Here is a 15,625-nt window from a genome sequence, read left to right as displayed (position 1 = left end):
GGGTTCGGGAGTCGGTTACATATGAGGAAGGATTAGCATCCTCATTATGCCCAAAATTGGTACCAAATCGATTAGATACTGTCCTTATGTCTAAAATTTAAAAATATTTTTGAAATGTGGTTCCTTTTTATAACATTTGATTAACCCGAATTGGTCATCAAAATCCTCTTGTTTCAGAAGAATATAGCATCACATCCAACACGACAGGACATGATCCTTTATACCTTCGAAAACATGATAAATTTTGACTTCCAAAAATTTATATGTTGAAAACTGCAAAAAGATGCCCAATTATTTAGTCCAACGAAAAAATCGAAACCCAGCACAGTAGGGCACGATTCCTCGAGTTTCTAAACATCGGACATTGCCCTATTTTTTGAATTTTAAAAAACATGAGTGAAATTCTAAAGGGGATATTCGATTATTTTGAACCAAAAGAAATCGCAACCCAGCATGATAGGGCACGATTCCCCGAATTGCCAAACATCGAATATTACCTTCGTTTTATAAAATCTTTAAAGACATGGGTGAAATTCCAAAGAAATATTCGATTGTTTTGAACGAACGGGAAATCGCAACCCAGCACGATAGGGCACGATTCCTGAATTGCCAAACATCGAACATTACCTTCGTTTTATAGAATCTTTAAAGAAATGGGTGAAATTCCAAAAAAATATTCGATTGTTTTGAACGAACGAAAAATCACAACCCTGCACGATAGGGCACGGTTCCCGAATTGCCAAACATCGAGTATTACCTTCGTTTTAAAGAGTTTTTAGAAAACATTAATGAAATTCTAAATGGACATTCGATTATTTTGAGCAAACGAGGAATTGCAACCCAACACGTTAGGGCACGATTCCGCAAATTGCCAAATATCGAACATTGCCTTCGTTTTAAAAGATTTTTAGAAAACATGAATGATTATAAAACTAGCTTAAAGCGCATTAATTCGACTCGAAATAAGAAGAAACTAATCATAAAAATTTAGATTTTATAAAACCGCATTTCGTAAACCAAGTGGAAAACAATGATATGGGATAATATATATACACATAAAAATATGACAATGGAAGAATGAAGATAATACAATTTATTTAATCAACTATCAAGCACTTAAACAACTAGGTATAACTAACTTGGAAATATAACTCAATTTTGATCATGCATGGAGAGTAATCGATATAATAATAAAAACAAAAATAATATGCCACTATAATATACATAGCCTAATATATTACAATCAATATAAAATATCCAAAACAAAATAATAATAATTTAAAAAAGGACTATGGTATGAAACAGATTTGAAATAATGATGAACACAATATATACATTGATGGATTGACAAATTAGTAACTAAAGATATACATGCAATCAATAACATATGTATTATAGAATGAATATTTTTTGAATTATGAAATATTAAAAAGACACTTATTAAAATACGTTCAATAAAGGAAAATTTAAGTAATATTTAAAACTTGACAAGATAGTAAGAAAATACGTATATACTAAAAATATAATCTTAAGAAATAAATTATATACATAATAGATTAAAAAAACACATATATCTATATATATATATATATGTAAATTTTAAAAGCAATTATATGTAACAATAATGTATATGGCATAGTATAAAATAATCAACACATAGTGTACCAAACGAAATAAAACTAAGAGCCCATATGATACAAAATAATTTTTAAAATGATGACTTGATGAACAAACAACACATGCTATAATTTAAAATAATTTATATGTATATAAAAAACTTCAAATATATAAGTGACTATTAAAATATATATATTATGAAAGAAGAAGTTTGAATCAAACAACATATAAAATATATTGAAAATTAATACATCTTTTTAAAGTTGACATTGCACATACAATAACAAAATATAATTAAATATGTAAGGCTTTAAATAAAATATATTCTTAAAGAACGAATTATTTACATGATAAGTTTTTTTTTTAAATAATATATATATACATATAAATAGATTTAAAAAGAATTTACTTATATATAGAATAACATGAGATTAATAATATTCACAAAAATACAACTAACTTTTACATAGATTATGTATATACATATATATATTAATGTAAGGATACTTTAAGCTAATGATTATACAGAAAGCTTAAAATGATATGGCAAAAAAGGGAACTTTAAAATAATAATTTTTATATAAAAAAACAAAATATAATTATCAAAGTAATTCAAAATATACAAACAATTAAAAAATGAATGTCAAGTGAATTTTAAAAAAATAATGAATTATGAAGATTAAAAAGGCTCAATTAAAATAAGATTAAGATAAAAGAGATACTTAATAAATAAAACAAAACATTGAAATAAAAAAGGACTGAAGCGCAATGCGCGCAAACATATGAGGATTAAAAATGTAAATATTTCAAGTCGCAAAACGCAGTGTTTAATCGTGGGCTAATTTGAAACAATATTTAAATTAAGGGGAGAAATTAAAGGCAAAAAACAAACTACATTAAAACGCAACAGAAATGTGAAAGGACTACACCTGCAATTATCCCCTCTCCAATAGACGCGCGGATCTAAGAAGAATCCGGATCGGGTCATCGGGTCGCACACCAAACGGTGCCGTTTTGAGGCATTATGGAACTGAACGAAACGTCGTCGTTTCCTGGTTACCATAAATGCCTAAAATTTTTTTTTACCCTCATTTGAACCTTAGATCTAAAAAAAATGAAAGCTCTTCCACACTTCTCTGCTTGGCCGACTCCAGAGATTCATCAGTTCCAAATGCACCTCTTCCCCATCACGGTTCAAGACTCGGGAACAAAGGAAACAAGATGTACCCCTCGGTCCGAATCCATGCCAGAGAAAGGGTCTCCGATGACCGAAACCGAAGGTAGGTTCTTTCCCCCGATCTCAAAAGGTAACCCCTTTTCTGCTTTCTTTGAATATCTATATATATATGTGCTGTATTCGAAATGGTTCTGCAAAAGAAGTAAATGGAACCAAAAAAACACCTTGATTCCTTCTGTATTTGATTGCTCTCTTTTTGTGTAATATCCGTTCGTAGTTGAAAAAATACATGGCTTTTTTATAGCCAAAAACAAAGGAAAAATGAAAAAAGAAAATACAAATTTCTTGTTTTTTCTCTCTGCTGTGTTGTCCTCGTTTGTTTGCAGGTAGGGGGTACGGGCGTGTGCTGGCACTTGGCGTGAGGGTTTACAGCGTACGGTGTACGGAAGCGCTGGAGGCTGCTGGAGGCTTGTATTTCTGGGCTGGTACTTGGGTTGTAGTTGGGTTAATTTGGGCCTTTTTGATGTGTAAATGGACTTGGACTGGACTATTTGGTTTTATTTATTTGTTTTTTAATTTTGGTTTTTAGTTGTTGGGCCCGGGCAGATTTGGCCTATTACAGCGTGTACCAATGGCACTTTTTTAAGGTTCTATTCGCCCCTACCTATATTATGGTGTGCAAAAGAGTTCCTGGAAAATGAACCCCAAGGATATAATGAAGCTGAATGATTGTCTACATTTTGCACTGATGGAAACAATCCACTGAGCATTGAGCGGAGCATAGCAAAGATTATGTTTTTTGGGTTGTCATGCAAATGAAACTTCACTTCTATGTAGAAGGCCTCATGTTTCTTCATAGGGGCATAACTACCCAAATGGATAGTCATATCTTAAGCAATAAACATAATTATTTAATATACATCTATTGAATAATTATGACTATTTGTTAATAACCAAGTAACATAATTTTTGGTTATTTATAACTTTTCATTTGCAACTATTGGAAAACTATATATGTTTTGAAAATGTTTCAACAATCCCCACATTTTCAAAATATTCTATATTTTTGATAATCTAGGAAATCAATTGCATAAATGAATGTGTTTTACGATTGAACCTTCACTTAGTGAAAACATGTTTAAGTTAATAGAAATTGCACGGTAGACTATGCTTTGAACCAACTATTCCATTTGATTAATCGAACACATCTCACACAATGATTTCAACACCAGTTAATGCACAATATCCAATGACATTATTATGGCCATGTGTCTGTAACCTCTTTTCATGAGTGATGTTAGAGCCAAACCCTTGAGCTATTAAAAGTGACCACACTTCCACTTACATATGTAGATCCTATCAAAAGTGTTCTCCTAATATTAACACTCTAACATATTTATGTTATGAATCTATTAAGAGTATAATACTCATCCTTCCCCTTATTATTACGGGTACCTAACACTTTTTACCTTGGGATGATATTATATATTATTTTATAGTGTTAGTGGCCACATACTGATGATGTACTTTGTCTCATTGAACTCAATACTTGATGTTATACCAAGCATTGAGTTAAGTTTCCATTATGGGTGACTCAAATATTATAGGAATGTATATCATTCCTAAATTTCTAAATTTTCAACATAACTATGTTAATTATCTATACCACATGGTGAAATTTTATATTTAGTGTCTTGAAAATTCACAATAGCAACATCATCCTCACCATGTTCAATTATCCATCATTTCATAAAAGAATGATATCAATGATATTATTTCTACTATTGTCAAATTACAGTGATCACTTTATTTTTTCTTATCATGACAAATTCATATTTGGTTACTTTATTTATTTCTTGATATCCGAGAAATTAATTTCACAAACACCAAATATTTGAAACCATACATCATGCCTTTTTCACCGAGTAAGTTGTTGTAAAGAGGCCTTGAATCACTTTGTGAAACTAGAAAACATATTTGGTATTTGTCATAGTTTCTTTTCGTGACTTTAAAACATTTTTTTGTATTATTATTTTCTTGATACACCATATATATACAAGGGTGTAGCATATATAATCATATTAGAGGACCATCAATTGCCCAATCAAGTGACTATAAAACTACACATTTATTCACCCTTCACCATAGACATTATCAATTATTTTTTGACTATGATCAAAACAATGTTCATCACCTAAATTGATCAAATAACATTCATATTGCTATTTTCATACTCACGAGATCTTTGATTCATGGTTTCCAAAGTACATTTAAAATTTTAATACATCTAAAAAATTTATAGAACCATAACATTATAGATTATATCCAAGCAATATATAAATACCAAGTGCATCATTATAAACATGCACAACATGATCTCATTTTCAAATACATGATTATCACGTTCACATTTCCACTAAAAGATTACATACCTAAATAATGATTTTGTGATATCAACTAATGTTTTCTACTATTCTACCTTGACTAGAAAATTTAATCATATGCATGACTTATTACATTTCCAGTCAAAACCACTTCTAGTCTAAACTTTATAATATAGAATAAAAAAATGTACAATCATATATAAAACACATTTAGCTTAAGGTTATTTAACAAAAATAACAGTCAAAATTATTTATATTATATGATCATTTATAAACTTTCATTTTTGTCAATGAAAATAATGTGTCATCAATATCATTCCAATGCTAGTTACTAATAACATGATTTGAATAAACAAATAATTTCATATCTCAAGTTAAATATATATCAAGAAGAAGAAATAATAAGAGTTTCACTCACAAATTAGATGGGACGAGTTATATTTCAATTCTCCTAACTTATTTTCTATTTATAAAGCATTGATAAGTGCCTAAGTGATTCATTAAAAAGATATCACTTTTTGGTTTCAAGAAACCATTCATCCAACTTTTTAAAAGTATTCGTTGGACCTAATGACTCAACTTTACGATTTGGGAATGCTCACCCGAATGGTCATAATGCTTCTATTGAATAAAAGCACGTTCAACTAATTTTTGAACAATGTCATCACTATTCAAAATGAAAGTAACTTTTCGATTCATTAATAAACCATTTCCCAAATGTGCATTTTCATTCCATCTTCTTTCTTGCACGACATATATTATATAAGATATAATTTTATACAAATCATAATCATGCATCTCAAAAAGTCATGCATACAATGAACTAGCATTTGAGTTTCTTTTTGTCAAGTAATTGATGCATGAGATACGTCACATCTTTTGCATAATACAATTCAATAAATACATAACAATTGAAATCTAATTATGCAATTAAAGTAAAACAAAAAAATTGACATACATTTTCTTGCAAGAAAGATTTTTCTAAACCAAAATTTGACAAGATCATTAATATTCATGCAACCACAATTGTCGATATCCATCTTCATAGTACCATGCTTGTAGTGGCATATGAATGTGTGGTGAACAGACAAGCCTTCTTTAATTTCTCATAAATTGCGAAAATAGAACCTTAAAATTGTTGGTGAGTGGGGATAAAAATAACTTATTAAAAAATTAACGAAGACTTCAAAGTATGTATCAATGCCATTTTCTTTAATGTTATATTTGCCCCCACCTATATTATGGTGTACAAAAAAATTACTAGCAAATGAACCTTGAGAATCTAATGAAGCCTAATGACTGTCTATGTTTTGCACTAACAAATATAGTTCACTGAGCATTGAGCGAAGCATAGCAATGGTATCAATTTCTATAAAGAATTTATGCAGTAATCCTTTATAGAACAATCTAAGAATATAAAATATGGTGGGAGATCAGAAAGAAATTTGTTTCTACATATTCTAAGTTGTCATGCAAATGAAGCTTCACTCCTATTTATAAGAGGTCTTATATTTCTTTATAGGGATATAAATACTCAAATAGATAGTCATATCTTTAGCAATAAACATAATTATTCAATAGATTAAATAATTATAATTATTTGTTAATAAACAAGTAACTTATAAACTTTTATTTGTAATTATTGACACAATATATATTTTGAAAATATTCTAACATAATTTACATCTCCCTGAGCATCACCGAAACCTTAAGATCCAACTAACCAATCACATTACTATTAACATTATTCTTATTATTATTAGACAATCAGCAACTTCTGTTGTACTGTGCAGTTTCAGCCTCCACCAGACAGTGAAGACACAAGTTACTCTTCCTTCTTAACTGTCTGTACGAATCTTACACATAAGCACACTTTGTTTTTGTTTATGTCGTTGTTTTGGTTTATTTATTAAAAGTGTTTAATTGTTTATTATGTAATTATTATATGAATATTCTGACTACATGTAATTATCTAACAAAAACTAATACGAATTAGAATAGGAGGAATAGAAATAATATTATTCTATTGAAATGGACATGAAATATGGTAAGGACTATTACTTAAATTAATCACATAAAATAAAGTTATTCTATTAAATAATAAAATAATTAGATATATAATTACGTATAATATACATGTTCTAGAAAATTAACTTTAAAAAATTGACGAATTTTAGTAGTACAAAAAGTTATGTAAAAAAAAAATTTATTTGGTGCAGAGAAATTTAAAACCTTAATGTGTTTTGAAAAATATTTTAAAAATTGAAAATAAATAAAAATAGATACGTCTCATAAATCAAATCTTGTCCGTGAACATAATACTAATCCTATGTAAATATATATATAAAAAAAAACCAAAAAGCTTTACTTAAGATTATTGCTTTTTGTAATTTTGATTAGGTTTAATGATATTTCACAAAATTATAATATATTTTTCATTAATTGAGTCATATTATTTACTTTGATATCAAATACATTTAATAATTTGAATATATTATGATTACTCAATTATTAATAAATTTTTTATCACTTAATTATAAAAAGTTATAAAATAGTTACTCAACTATTCAATTTGTCTTTTTTGATTACTAGCTGACTAATGGTGGTAGCTTTTAAATTGACATATATAATACTAACTCTAACCCTCATCATTTATACATTACATCAATTTAGTCTCGATTCTAAAAAATCAACCCTCAATATTTACACATTGTGTAATTTGGTCTGTTTTGCATCTTTGCTTTTCTTTGTGATTATTTCACCTAAAAAGCTAAAAATAATTAGCAGCTAAATTTTATTAAAAATATAAAAAAATAAAAACACCCAAAAATCCAAAATAATAATTTCTATCTTTTCTTATTCTTTTAAAATTAATCCTCAATGTTATAAAAAAAACTTCAAAAAAAGACCAAATTACCCAATTTGTAAATGTTGAAGGTTAAATTTTTTTTAGAATCGAGACTAAATTAACATTATTTATGCCAATTTTAAAAGTTGTCACCATTAGTTAGCCGGTGACCAGAAAAAATAAAATTGAATAGTTAAGTGACCATTATGTAATTTTTCATAGTTGTGTAACTCAAAAAGAAATTTACTAATAATTAAATGATCAATTTATAATTTTTCATAGCTGAGTGATCAAAAAATACTTACTAGTAGTTAAGTAACTGCTAGTACAATTTACTTTTATATTATTAAAAATTACTAGATTTTGACACATCTATTTTATGATTATAAAATTAATTTATACAAAAATTGAAATATTGCAAACAATGATTTTAAAGAAAAAATTTAAATAACTAAAGTAACTTTATAAAATTACTCTCATTTCTATTGATTGAGTCTTTAGTCGATTAGTATTAACATTGTTATCAATGTAAAATGACATGAATTTGAGTGTATTGAAATAATTTATCTGTTTATTTAAGGGTTGTGAAAATGTATAAATAATCTTAGATATCCTATAAAAAATTTCTCTCTTTATTTATGTTGTGTGGCATTAGCATCTAAGTCGTGGTACATAAAAGGTTTCTTTAGATGCACAGAAGCGTCAATACAGTTAGAGAGTACTTTTCAATCTCATTACGCCTCTTGTGGGAATGCCTTTACTATGTCTTCAGTGGAGGAAACTCACTTCCTAGAGTACAAATTTCTGATTGAGACATTGGGTGCAATAGCCTCCAATGAAACGGCGTAATCCCCCTTTTACCCCCATCAACTTTTTTTAAAAATTTTAATTATTAATTTTATTATATTAAAAATAAATATATTTTTAAATATTATTTAAAATAATATAATTTGTGTAAACCAAAAATATAAAAAAAAATATTACTCAATTTTTAATAATTCTTTTGAAGTTAATTTTTTTATGCAAGTGTAATTTTTAATAATTATTTAACATAAATATTATAAATATAATTTCAACCAATTTTAAGTTTTTATTGTAATCAAAAATATATTTTAATTTAATATCTTTAATTATATATTTTTAATTTTATGATATTTCATTATCGCGATGATTGAATCTAAACAAATATTTTACCATTGATTATAATGTTAATGTTAAGCTTAAGTTTAAGAATGGGGCATGATGGGACAATGCCGTATTCTAAAACCGGAATATATGCTGAAAACATGCTATAACAAAATTTGCAGCTCCGTGGAGGCATTATCAAAACCTTAGACCATGACATTTTTTTTAGACAAACTTTTGTTATTCTGTCCAGTTCCAACCTCCACCAAACACAAGTTACTCTTATTACACAACCGTTTTTACGAATTTTAAACATAAGCACTTTTGTTTTTGGTGTTGTCTTTCGTTTTATTATTATTATGATTATGATATATATATATATGCTCACCACTAGTAATTAACTAACAAAAACTAATTGGAATTAGGAGAGGAGGGATAGCAATAATATTCTCATGTTTTCAACTCTAAAAGGAAAATTAAGTGGAAATGGAGGACGGTAAGGCGGATTAATTTGTAAAAATATATTTTCTTTTCTTTAAATTAATTAATGGAAGTGGAGTGGAGTGGTACTGTGGTAGTAGTGGGGGAGAGTTTGGACATTGAACTGTGGGGGTTTCCCTTTTTCAACGCGTGTGAAATCACGTTCTTTTCGGCATCTGACACACTTTCTTTTACTTCTGCCTAAACCCAAGCTGTCTTTACATGTGGTTTTCAGGTTCAAGACCTTCCACGTCTGATGATGCATGTCCTTATGTGCTCCTTTATGCTGACCTTACACCTAACGCCGTCATTAACATAAGGTTGGTGTACCTTACGACGCCGTTAAACTCCCACGTCGGACATTGCGCCCGTGCCCTCCTCATGTATTTTAAAGAAAAAGACAAGCTAAATGGAAGCCGCCACTTGGCATAATCGATTCAATTAACATACACGTGAATAAAGACTACTGGTGCTAGCAATATCATTAGCAATCCAAACCCATGACCCAAATTCCAAGTTCAAAAAGAGTTAACTCCAAAGTCCAAACCAACAACCTTTAAACCTCCTCCATCCATTCATCCATTCTTTGCGTGCGGATTGCGATCTGTATATATTCGCTGCACTCTTCAGTTCTAAATTGCAGTGGACGGATATGATTGTGGTGTTATAATCACGGGAGAGTTTGAATTGTGTGATGAAAAACCCTAGCATAAAATTAATTAATATATATGAAGAAATTTCTACGCACATCAACATAAAATTTAAATAATTTTATATTCTTTCATAACTATTTTTTTCAACAATATTATCTCCGAAGTGATGAAATAATTATTATGTAACAATTACGTTTTAATATGTTATGTGGCAGTACTATTAATTATAGAATAAATTTGTATTTTGTGTAGAAAATCATGGGTGGTAGGGTTGAGTGAAGACTTTGGCAAGGGGGGAGGTGAATCCACAAAACAACAGACGGAGGCCTGCAGACCGATCGTTTTCTGTGGTGGAGGGACCCCTGCCCCTTTACACATATGTTGCCTACTCTTCTTCCTTTGGAGTTGACCCTTTCACCTCCTAAGGAACTGAGCTTGAATATTATTCCTAACGCCGCACTACATGTGCCATTTGCTCCCATCTCCAACCAATCCATCAAACAACAAGTGTATTTCTTATATTTCCTATCCATACAACCAATAACTTAATATACTATATTCACAGTAAGCCACACTCTCACACATTGCTTAAAATTTTAATGACAGAAGTCACATCACATAATTCATTAGCCGTATATGAACACATAAATCTTAGATTAATACTATCTTTTACACTACATAATCGTACGTACGTGCAAAGGCAAGTACCCTCTAGCTAGCTAGCTAGCTAGATTAAACACCATTTTTTGCAGGTGGTGATCATGGACCATACACATATCCGAGGAGAAGGGATTGCATAAAACTGTTATTTCACGTTATTCTTATCCCTTTTTAATAAGAGAATAACAAATTAGATTTTTTTCTCTTGATTTTTAGCTTTTTCTTTCTAAAAAAAAAATCAACTCCAAGTAGAAAAAAAGCTAAAAATCAGAAAGGGAAGAGATAAAGGTAATGTAGAATCACAATTTCATACAACTATTTTTTTATACCACAAGTATGTATTTTTTAGATAGAAAGATGATTCCGGTTTGATTTTTCTACCCTAAGTGCTTGTGCACTTTTTAAGCCGAATAGCTGCTTCTTTGAATAAACGAAATAATTAGCCTAAAATAAATAAAGATGAAGAGTATAAGTAAAACAGTGAGTGCAGACAGAGTGCAGGCCGCGCTCAACAAACTCACTTGTCAGCTCCCTATGACCATAGAAAGTGGGAGGCGGCCGTGACTCTCCACCGCTCTATCAAAGGTGATAACAAACAGCAGCATCAGCTGGTTAAAGGTAAAAGTGGTCAGAAATCGATACTTTTTAAAGAGAATTTTTTTTCAGGAAATTTTTTTTTATGCAGAACGATCAAAAAATAATATTTTTAATATGCAATGTGTTTATTCGAATGGAAGAACCAGAGGCACAAAAAATAATTTAATAGTGTTCTCTTGAAATTCAATTCCGTATTTTAATTCTCATTTTTTGTTGTCTATACATAAAGTGTCAAAATATATCTATGTACCTATTTGAAAAAAAAAAAAACATAATCTTTCCTTCTAGAAAAGTTTATGAAAAGTTATGTAAATTTGCACATAGACACATCTTTTCAATTTTATATTACATTTTTTTTCTTTCTTTTTTCATTATATATGTTTGTTATATATATTATAAATAATAAAAATAGAAGTATATATTTTATTTGAAAATACTTTATATAATATATATAATATAAATATATATGATTATAAGTTATATACAACAATCCCCCATTTATTTAAAAAAAACTCGAAATTATATTTAGATCACTAAGTGGTACATAGTCGAAAGTGGTTTACGAGTTGAACTCTTGAAACGAAAGTAATACATGAAGTAATATTTCCGTAACACAAAGTCATTTTGATTTCTACAAGGCAGTGCATTAAAGGGTCATGCGCTACATCTTGTAAATAACAAATACTCTCGAATTCTACCAGTCAATCCTTAAAAAGCGACCTCTAACTACTCTACTTGAATAGGGGGGCTCATCAAAAGTGGCACAACACACATTACTTATTAGATCATAAGCTATGAGTCTCATTAAGGACTATTAGTTCAACCTTCTCGCTGTGAAACAAAGAGAATCGACCAAGTAAAAGACCCCACTTTATTTTATCATAAAATCGCATATCTTAATTTTGAATTACATTTTAGTATCTTTACTGGAAAAAAATGAGTAAATTAGGCTCCGTTTAGATAAGTGGGCAAAACAGCCACACAGTTAAAATTGCATCATTAAATATTTGTGTTGGTGTTTATATATAAGGCATAATAACAAATTTAGCACTTAACCCTACACATTTATTCAATTTGATCCCTACTATGATCTGTTATTTGAAGTAAATTAAAAAAATTTGAAACTAATAAGGCTAAAGAGTCAAATTTTAAAAATTATTAAAAAATTCAATTAAGCTCTTTTAAATTTTAAAAATTAAAAAAATCATAAAATTATAAAAAAATATTTCAAAAAAATTTAAAATTTGGGATTATAAAAATTTTTGATCTACTGTTTATAAGATTTTCTAAATCTAATCCCAATTTTTTCTTTAAAAATTCAATTTTACTGGGATAGTATTGTTATTTTTAATAAAATTTTAAAATTTTTATAATTCTTTTCTATAAATTTTATGATTTTTTAATAATTTTTAAATTTTAAAAGAGTTTAATTAATTTTTAAAATTTTTTTATTAAGGTCCTTTTAATCCTTTAGTCTTATCAGTTTAAAAATTTTCCAATTTATTTCCAATAAAAGATCATAATAAGGATCAAATTGAATAAATATATTGCTCTATATATAAATAACAAAACAAATATTTAAGGATATAGCTTAATTACTCATTCATCTATCATATCTAATCTAACTTACCCAATTTTTTCAGTAGGCATTTCGTAGGTTTTTGTTTCCTTTCCCTTTTAAGAGCATATTTGAAAATTGAAACTGATGATCAAAAGAACCGAAATTAATCTTACACATATCTAAACATATTTAGTTCAAGGTAGTTAATATTGTACATGTCAAGTATTCTCTTTTATTAGTATTGATACGTATCAGTATTGATTTATTTTATTTTAAATTTATTTATATTTTTAAAAATATTATATATATATATATAAGAATAGGGAATGATCTATCTACATCAGTGTAAAATTAAAATGGTTTTACACTCTTTTGTAACTTTTTCTATAATCAATATTTTAACAATCCAACCATTGAATTTAGCAAGATATTTGTACTTGTCATGCATGTAAAATTTTGAGCCGAGTCAATATCTTTATCATGTCGATCTAAACGATTGTCTATATTAATATATATTTTACAATTGAAGGTTCTTTTACATAAAGCAAATAGTTAGAAATTTTTTATTTATACCAAACTTAACATAAATGATTAATATGAATGTAGCATGAAACATGACAGATCGATTGTTAAAATATTAATCGTATAAAAATTTACAGAAATGTGTAAAATCACTTTAGTTTTACACTGATGTATGTGGATCCCCCATAAAATATTTAAAAATATAAAATAATAAGACTAAATAAATCTCAAATAGAAAATATTCATAAAAATTAAAGCTTTACTTAAAGTGGTAAATAAAATATTTAAAAATGTTGGTGACATAAATTCAAATCTCACTCTAAATAAAATTTACGACACCAAAAAAAAAATCATAAATTATGTAAAATTTGTTTAACAAGCTTCACAAGCTCAAAATAAAGTAAAACATTTACAGAATAGTATCTAATACACTACCAATGGAGTTTTTAGACTCCACAAGTAGAGTCAAAGGGTTGACACAGTGGCGAAGCTAGAAACTTTTTTTTTAGGGCGAAATTAAAATGTATATTTTTACGATAATAAAAATACAATTTCGCTATTTTAATATTTTACATCTTTATAATTTTTAAAGGATTAAATCGAATATTTATTATTTTTTGGGACCAAAAGATAATTTTACTATTACTAATTTAAAATTGTATAAATTATAAAGGACTTAAATAGAAAATTTTTTATTTTAAGGAATTTAGAGTCTCTGTCAGTCTCCCTTGTGGGTTGACATATGTCCTATAAGAATAAGGGTATAGTAAAATACTAAAAAAATAAATATTTAAAAAAGAAAAATACATAATAAAATTTTAAAACTACTTATGAAATAAAAAAATATATTATTAGTATATGAAATATTAACCCAAAGTTTATTCCATAAATTAAAGAGTAATGCCATCTCATACTATGCACATAAAAATTAATAACTCAATAAATTCAAAATAAATAATAAAAAGGTGAATTTATATTTAAAATATAATTTAAAATTAAATTTTGGTCACCTTGTCTTCTGATCCATGAACCAAAAGTTAAGAAACTGAAGGGGTCCCCAGTCCCCGCTTCCAAATTCCACTCATCGACTATGACGTAACCACACTGCTTTTAGCTATCGTGTGCTAGACTCAATTTAGGCCTGTCCTAATGGATCCGTGGTCCACTACTCTAATACCCCATTCCTATACTGGTTCCTTGTATATTGACCACAGCCCAACTGGCGTGCTATTTTGTTACAGCCTTTCATTGGGGAATAGTATATTATGGGTGATTGATTACTAGACTTGTCCGTCCATATGTCTATTCCAAATTTAAAGAAATTTAGATAAAAATATTAAATTTTAAAAAAATTTAAGTAAAAAAATTAAGTTCGTTTAAAATATGAATTAAGTATGGCCAACTCAATTTTTTTAATTTTCTAATATATTATATTTTGTTATTTTTATATATTTTATAATTTATATCATTTAAATATAAAATTTATAGTAACATAAAATAATATAATATAAACATTAAAAAAATATTAAATTGATTATATATCAAATTTTAATAAATTAAAAATATATAATTATTAAATTAAAATTAAAAATAATATAAATATATTTTTTAAAAATAAAAAATATAGTATGAGTTGATCTAAAACGAGTTTAAATAAAATTTTAAACCCATATTTCGACCCGAGTAAAACCTAACTTAAATAAATATAAAATATATTAATACTATACTTAAACTCGGTCCTATCCAACCCAAGAAAACCTCTAACCCACATAATGTACAATTAATATTTGCTCTAAACTCCAAACACCAACAACTATTGTCTTTTAAAACCACTCCATAATCTTTATGTATGTGTATTTATATTCTTGGAGATATATGAGTGGTTCATATATATATATATAAGCCTGGTCCTAGGGTTGTTTGAAAGTGCAATTGTTTAGGGTTAAAGGTTGGAAGGGGTTAAAATTTTTTTTTTAACTTTTAATGTCGAAAAAAAAATTC

General features: G+C 27.8%; 1 long non-coding RNA gene across 1 annotated transcript; it reads left to right on the top strand.

Annotated features, from left to right (window-relative positions):
• The first annotated feature begins 2,063 nt into the window (after positions 1–2,063).
• Positions 2,064–3,752, top strand: LOC121230716 (uncharacterized). The gene is made up of 2 exons (XR_005928857.1): positions 2,064–3,279; positions 3,384–3,752. It is a non-coding gene; the product is annotated as an uncharacterized lncRNA (long non-coding RNA).
• Positions 3,753–15,625: the final 11,873 nt, after the last annotated feature.

This window comes from Gossypium hirsutum, chromosome A06 (genome assembly GCF_007990345.1).
Source record: "Gossypium hirsutum isolate 1008001.06 chromosome A06, Gossypium_hirsutum_v2.1, whole genome shotgun sequence".
NCBI lineage: Eukaryota > Viridiplantae > Streptophyta > Magnoliopsida > Malvales > Malvaceae > Gossypium > Gossypium hirsutum.
This window is presented reverse-complemented; position numbering and strand designations above follow the sequence as displayed.